Below are 8305 nucleotides of genomic sequence, written 5' to 3'. Positions count from 1 at the left end.
ATTTTATTCCCATAATTATCGATGTCTGAAAATGAACCAAGAAACGCTTTCCAAGCTAAAGAAGTGTTTTCATAAAGTATTCCGTTAAAAGCTTGAAAACGGACTGCGGTTAATTAGCACATATCGTCTCAATTTTATTTTAATGGCGGCGGATGTTTTCATGCTCTGCAATCATGTACTTTAAAGAACAATGTTCACTTAAGCCTTATATTGCCTGATAATTTAGAAAATTTTCAATTTTGTTAAAGCTGGAAAAAATATATATATTATTAGCTACCTTTATAGTTAGCTAATAGTTTTATTGCTTTGTTCTACGCTTACCTCTGAATATTGCTAAAATCAAAGATTTTTAAAATGGGTATTTTGTCATATCTAGGCCATATAGAAATGTTTTAGTAGTGAGCACAGTCAAAGACCTTAAAACATTTAAACATTGGTCCAGCTTCTTCCAAAGAATTCATGGTTGTGTTTGACTGCGGTCGATAGCTGTGCCATACTGAAAATCATTACGCAATAAAAAAGGAATGTCAGACGAGACAGAAGTCTTATCTAATCAGACAGAAGTATTATTGAATTTCTTTTCACGTTTTACGTAGCTTATATCTTAATTATCGCAAACTATTTAAAGCATAAATTACATTTTTCTCATAAGATGAAAAAAAATCTTTGGAAAAAAGCAACAACCATTGTCAATTATCTAAATTTCGTGTAAATCTGGGAATATGATATTATTATTAAACACATAAAATACACATTATCAATGAAAGTCAGTTATGTCATGTACATAAGACTATTTTTTTTATATATAACAGACAATTTCAGAGACAAAATCCGATTGCAAATGGAGAAATATACCTTCGCAATATTTAGTAAAAGTATACAGTGATATTTCTGGTCATGCTTAAAACTGAATACATGTAGTGATGTAAAACAAGAGTAAGTCAGCTTCCTTCCGTAATCCACAATATATGATATTCACTTTATTGTCTTAAGCAATTGATATTCATTATAAATCTTTGGTATGCTTTGAAAATGTAGCAGTGAACAATAACATGCGATAGGGATTTCTGCATTTTGATAATTCGTTGCTTTCGTTGCTATCAGTAGATAAGACTAAAAGGAAGGCAGGCGCGCTCATTTGACAACTTTAGACAGATGCAAGTTCGTGATTTGCTTACCTTCTTACAACTGCTGATGTAACATAATTACCATTACATAATTTTGGTATTACACTACTGTAATAACTTTTTTATACTTACTCATGAAATACTGAATAATTAGGGAGATATTTCTCTCTGCCACTCATGTGTTGAACTTCTTTTTCAAAAAAAAAATTCCCTTGAAATGTATTCTTTTATTACCTTATTTTGTTGCCGTTTGAAATACTGGTACCGTATGACTAGCCCAAAAATAAAGCCATATACGAGTTATGTACAGCTAGACAATCTGTATAGAACAAACTTACAGTACTAGAGGTTTCTAGAAATGTTACCTTGGTTGCGTGATGATGAACTTGCTCTTCTACTCATTTCAGATGTTTATAATAATTTGGTAGCTTATATTCGTGGCAGCTGGTTGTTGTCTTAGTTAATTATCACTGGACATAAACTAAACTTTACGTAATATGCTGGCATTTTTATCAAAGTATTTTCCACTTGACTTTTCGGTTACTCCTAAACACAGTGGTCAATATCAACTGGCCACGAATCGTGTACTATTTGTATAAAGTGTTTAACCACCTTGATAGCCTAGTGGTAGAGCGTCCGCTTCAAGTGCGGGCGGTCGATGGTTCGACGTGAGAAATGGTACCAGTAGCTCCCTTGCTTGGCGCTCAGCATTCAAAGGGAAACTGGCCTCTTCTCTGATACCCTCGTTGCTATGGATTCCATCAGGAATGAGGTGTCGAGAGTGATTAATATAAGTTGTAGAACTTCCTTCACAATCGACCTAAAATAAATTATGTATAAACTAAAATGTTTAACTGAAGGTTTTGCTTTTTAAAAAATGCATCGTGTTGATATCACGGGCCTAATTACAAATATTACAAATTATTTTATTTATAAATAATTTCTTTTATTTTTCTTGGAAAACCCGTTTCTGATGCGTTGCTATGCATTTGGTTATCCTCGGGACGTATCGTTAGGCGAACGTCTGGTTCCAATCAAGCATACTATACTTTATCGTATAACACCGCTTAGCCGGGAACCAACCTAAAGTCATATAAATATCATGAAATCCGTGCAACTGCCACTTGGTTCAATACCGTTTAGCTGAACTCAACTAATTTAGCTTACGAACTCGGACTTCGTTTTCAAAGCTTACACACAATGCCACGTGGTCGAGGGAGATTTCGCAGGAGAGGAAACAGGCAAAACGCACACCAAGAAGCACATATGAGGTTGCGTCGTCGGGACAGGCCAGCTGCCGACATAAATGCTGCAAATTTGGGTTGTAATGCACGCCAAAACAACGCTGAAAACGACAGACTGCGTCGTCGAGACCGGCAAGCTGCCGTCGTAAATGCCGCTGCAAATGTACGTGTAGAGGCCCTGGAGAACGATGGAGAGGCTGAAGTTGCTGTCCAAAACGCTGAAATCCAGACGGACCCACCACCAGAGGACCCTCGTGGCCAGAAAAGGACTGCAGATGACCTTGATGAGGATAGTAACGACCTGATGCAGCCTGACTCGGACGTGTGGATATTGGGGGATTCGATCCCATACTGGGCAGGAGTTAGAGCCAGAACTACTGGAAAGCCAAACCTCCGCTTGCCAGGTAAGACCATTGCTTGGCGGGCGGTTAGAGGCCTGCGCTGGCAAACGCTCCGCAATTGTATTGAGGCTTCAGTATTATTAGCTTCTCCACCAAAGATCCTCGTAATCAACCTTGGAGGAAATGATTTGACTTCTCGATCTATTTTACAGATCAGAAACGTTATTGAGAGAGAAATAAAATACTTTAGAGCAGCTTTTCCTGACACAGTTATCATTTGGGTTGATATATTACCCAGGCGCAAGTGCAAGGACCTTAAGTCTTGGAAAACTATTGAATTCAAGAGAAGGAGAATTAATCGTTGGGGTCATACCTGGTTAGTTGTAAAGGTAGTTACGACTCTCTATCACACGACATGATGTAGAGACTGAATTTGGCTACGTGACGGGGTCCACCTCAATGACGTAGGATAGAGTTTCTATCTGGATGGCTTAAGGGATATACTGCTAAAAAACTTAAGTTAAAAAAAAAAAATGTAGTTACAGTAAACATTCAAGAACATATATAGGCTAATCATCCTTTTCGACAAAACTGATGTTTAATCATTCCATATGTTGCAGTATCTTATGTTCATTTAGTAACATTTACTGCATTTGGGTTTCTACGCAGAATTTTGGGGGATAAATTTGTTAAAAAATTTATTGTGGCGGAAAATTCTGTCAGTCGAGGGTCAAGCTAGCCAGTCTTACAAAACGCGCCGTTATTAATGTTCAATTCAGTATTTTTGCAGTAATCATAACGGTCGTGTTTGCTCTGATCGTCGTGGGGCTCCGGCTTCATTCCCGTCGGTCATGGAGCAAAGGCGGCTGGTTTCCTTTATTGTAGCTGTATGTAATCGGGTTGATTTTATCTAGTAAACTGTTGCGTTTGCACAGTTTCCATGTTGCGTTTCTAGGTTTTGCCCATAAGGTGCTGCAATCCTAGCTTGCTTGTACTGTTACGTTGCCAAATGCGTGTCTTGGTTTTGTACTTAGGCGTCGCCTTATTCGTAACAGTATTGCCATTTGCTAAATGAATCCGCAACAGTATTCGCTTTTAGCTTAGTTAATTGCCGGTAATATTCGTTGTAGGCTTGTTCTTCTCTCGGCTGATAGGATTTCTCTTCAGTTGACAGTTGCTTCGGCATTCCCTGTCATCTGTTAAGTGGCCAATATCTTCCATACTTCTATTAATAATTATGACAGCTTACTACTAAGTATTCATAAATATGACTATACAATGTGTAATGTTATCTTATCTTGGCTAGTAAAGGCCGTAATAAATTATTAAACTTACAGAATTTTGGTTTTGTGTTGTGTCAAGTTCTGACACAAAGGTATCACTTTATCAGCTTCTGTCCGTCAGTCCGCTCGCTCATATAAAGATCTGTCGTCAATATTTAAGGGGATGGACGTCAGTCCAGAAATAATTAGAGCGTCACGGGTTATGCTGTCGCCGTGGCGGCAACGTCCATTAAACATCAAATCTTGCCGGTGTCTGTTGTCCATTTGTCATGTGGTTCTCGTCCGGTTTTCAGAATGATAAAATAATACAAATTATTTTATTTATAAATAATTTCTTTTATTTTTCTTGGAAAACCCGTTTCTGATGCGTTGCTATGCATTTGGTTATCCTCGGGACGTATCGTTAGGCGAACGTCTGGTTCCAATCAAGCATACTATACTTTATCGTCTAACACCGCTTAGCCGGGAACCAACCTAAAGTCATATAAATATCATAAAATCCGTGCAACTGCCACTTGGTTCAATACCGTTTAGCTGAACTCAACTAATTTAGCTTACGAACTCGGACTTCGTTTTCCCTCCCTCCCACCCGATTTTTACACATATTGTCAGTTATTTTGTGCCTCATTGTCTTGTGCTGCTGTGTTTTGCTTTATAATTTCAGTTCCTGACTCTTATCAGAGCTGCACATGCTTAACCGTTAAAGCCAAGGAAGCTGCCAGAAGAGAACAATGCAACCGTGGAACATAAACTTTCTATGAACAGTGCAAGCATATTACTGATCGTGGTACATTTTGTTAGCACAAAAATAGACTAGTGTCACTGCTAAGATACAAAATCAGTCTGTTTTTAGTATTGGTTGTTATATTGTGGGAAGTAAAGTTCTAGTTTGCATATAAACTGCATAAGAATTAATGGGTGAAAATAATGTGAATAATTATGTTTCATGTAGCCTTTTTCTTAAAAAATTTTAACTATAATTGTCACTTATTGTGCGGAAAGTTCTGTCAGTCGAGGGTCGAGCTAGCCAGTCTTACAAAACGCGCCGTTATTAATGTTCAAATTCAGTATTTTTGCAGTAATCATAACGCTCGTGTTTGCTCAGTGATCGTCGTTGGGGCTCCGGCTTCATTCCCGTCGGTCATGGAGCAAAGGCGGCTGGTTTCCTTTATTATAGCTGTATGTAATCGGGTTGATTTAATCTAGTAAACTGTTGCGTTTGCACAGTTTCCATGTTGCGTTTCTAGGTTTTGCCCATAAGGTGCTGGCAATCCTAGCTTGCTTGTACTGTTACGCTTGCCAAATGACGTGTCTTGGTTTTGTACTTAGGCGTCGCCTTATTCGTAACAGTATTGCCATTTGCTAAATGAATCCGCAACAGTATTCGCTTTCAGCTCAGTTAATTGCCGGTAATTCGTTGTAGGCTTGTTCTTCTCTCGGCTGATAGGATTTCTCTTCAGTTGACAGTTGCTTCGGCATTCCCTGTCATCTGTTAAATGGCCAATATCTTCCATACTTCTATTAATAATTATGGCAGCTTACTACTAAGTATTCATAAATATGACTATACAATGTGTAATGTTATCTTATCTTGGCTAGTAAAGGCCGTAATAAATTATTAAACTTACAGAATTTTGGTTTTGTGTTGTGTCAAGTTCTGACACAAAGGTATCACTTTATCAGCTTCTGTCCGTCAGTCCGCTCGCTCATATAAAGATCTGTCGTCAATATTTAAGGGGATGGACGTCAGTCCAGAAATAATTAGAGCGTCACGGGTTATGCTGTCGCCGTGGCGGCAACGTCCATTAAACATCAAATCTTGCCGGTGTCTGTTGTCCATTTGTAATGTGGTTCTCGACCGGTTTTCAGAATGATAAAATAATGGATATCACTATGAGTAAATGGTAATTTCATGGATTTTCAATGTTACACGGTAGCCTAAATAAACCCGAGTTTTGTCATGATTTAAAGGTCTTATTTGAATCTATAAACATGTAAAGAACAGGACAATCGTTAATCTTCACAAATGAGCACCGAACAAAAAGAAAATTTATTTACTTTCAGTGAAATAACTGCCTTCGTGAAAATATTGTCTTCAGGGACAGATGTATAATGTCGCATATTTTGACCACATTTAAGTTCAACAAACATACTATTTCAAGATTAGTGGTCAAAAAGAACTAATTTATTTGCATGTACCCACTTTGTTATGTTAAAGCGTCCGGTCGAATGTACCAAGGATAAAGCGTATCAAAAACTTAACAAAATCTTGTTAGAAGTATATCTTTTCTTCAAATTTTGCACCAAATAATGCGTCATTCCATTTCATTTTAGCTGGTTAACTTGGATCAGTAACTATTTTTCAAAATACTACAGAAGTGTTTAAACAAAACGCTGGGAGACAAGCCCACTTGGCGTGTTTGCTATTTCTTATTTTCCTATACACTTTCAATTAATCAGAAGCCTATGAGTTACCTTCCCTTATCCTAAAATAATATTTTGAGCTTCAGGCAACTTGAAAATCATGAGACCCACATAAGGTTAACGTTCGTAAAATAAACAAGACAATGAAAGATTTCACATCCTTTACAAATTGGTTTTTCATTTATAGTTGAAAGAAACAAAACCTATATAATTGTATCTTTTTCAACCGACAAGGAAGTATATGCTACCTACATATTTTTTTTTTCTGAAAACATTGTTTTCACCCTAAAATAATCATTGTTATTTGCATTATGGGATGTTTATTCTTCCGTATTGTCTTAACTTGATATGCAGTCAATTGTAATTCAGAGTAGATCTGACTTTGAAAAATATTTCAATGTTTAACAAGGACTTAATATGCAGTTTTTGACAAAAAGAAAAACAAACATGAAATTATGTGGATTGGTTCTTATGTGCTGTCTTAACTGGATTGTATACTGCTCTCATTTTAGAGGCGCGATGTTTTCGTGGGCTCCAGGAAAGAACGGAACTTATGTAAGTACTAGTGACACAACTTTAATCACAAACGATACAACTTGTACCATTTTGTTCTACGTTTTTTATTATTTCTTTATTTAAATTGAACATAATTAAGTCCGACCTTGAAAAACTGCTATTACATCAGAATTGTAATGAAAATATAAGGATTTTAGATGTCTATGTGTGAAAATCAAGTGTGACAGCAATAGTGAATAGGAAATCGAACTATTATCCAAATTATCTTTCATTTTAAAATGCCTGATGCTTAAGACAAAAAGTATGATCCTTTGGAAACAGCTCTAGATGCACGAGGCAAAACAAAAATAGAAGACACGGATAAATTGAGTCTGTTCATTAGCGGTAATAACATCTGCATCTCTCACACTCCCTAGCACCGGCTTAAGCGGACCTGTATCACACATAAATATTGAATGGACACAATTATCCTCGTGAACCAAAACATAAAACAATACGAAATCTAGTATGTGGATACCTTTTACGGCCACCACACAACACTAAAAGATTGCTCTTTTGACAATTAATAAAACAAAATGTAAGAAGCTGGGAACAAAATGATAATAACAGACTCATTTTAACTGTATCTGTCCAATATTTGGTTAGAAGTGTAACATATCTTAATCAATGGGAGGTAGCAGAAGCAACGCTTCAATAGCTCTAAAGATCATGCTTCTGGAATATGAGGGGTTTATTTGTAAAATGAAAAACAAAGGAAAAAAGTGTTAGCTTTTATGTGAGATTATTGTGATCATTTGAAAACTCACAATGCAAAACACAGCTTCCGGCTTGTTAAAAGTAATGTACTTCCGCAATATCATGTTTTACACTTACTACATCTGCGCAACCTATATTTACTCTTAACAATGAACGCTAATAATCAATGACAAATGGAAAATTCAAGTAAATCAAATTTATTAATAATTTTATTATATCAGACCACGTCTAGATTTTTTATTCTTACTCTGCGTGTGGAAAGTTAGAACAAACCCTTGACAGCTGTCATGTCATAAATATAACTGTAAATAACTCTAAACTCTCTTTTGAATGCAAGTTGCGATAATTTGTACATGTGACTTGGATCAACATTTAAATGATATTATTCAAATGTCATTCTTGTTGGTAATTGTGAAAACGGTCACCATTTTATTAACCGTAATAATATCTATCAAAAAATATTATTTTGATGTAATTTACTTCATTTATAAGCAGGTCACTTCTAATGGAAATAAATTATTATAATTTGATTTTAGTGCAGGAAAGAATAATATGTACATCTGTCATTTTATTTTGTAAATGACGCCATATTTGTTTTACATTTTCTTTCATAA

This window comes from Mercenaria mercenaria, unplaced genomic scaffold (genome assembly GCF_021730395.1).
Source record: "Mercenaria mercenaria strain notata unplaced genomic scaffold, MADL_Memer_1 contig_3919, whole genome shotgun sequence".
In the NCBI taxonomy this organism is placed as follows: Eukaryota; Metazoa; Mollusca; class Bivalvia; order Venerida; family Veneridae; genus Mercenaria; species Mercenaria mercenaria.
Note: the sequence above shows the minus strand (reverse complement) of the source record.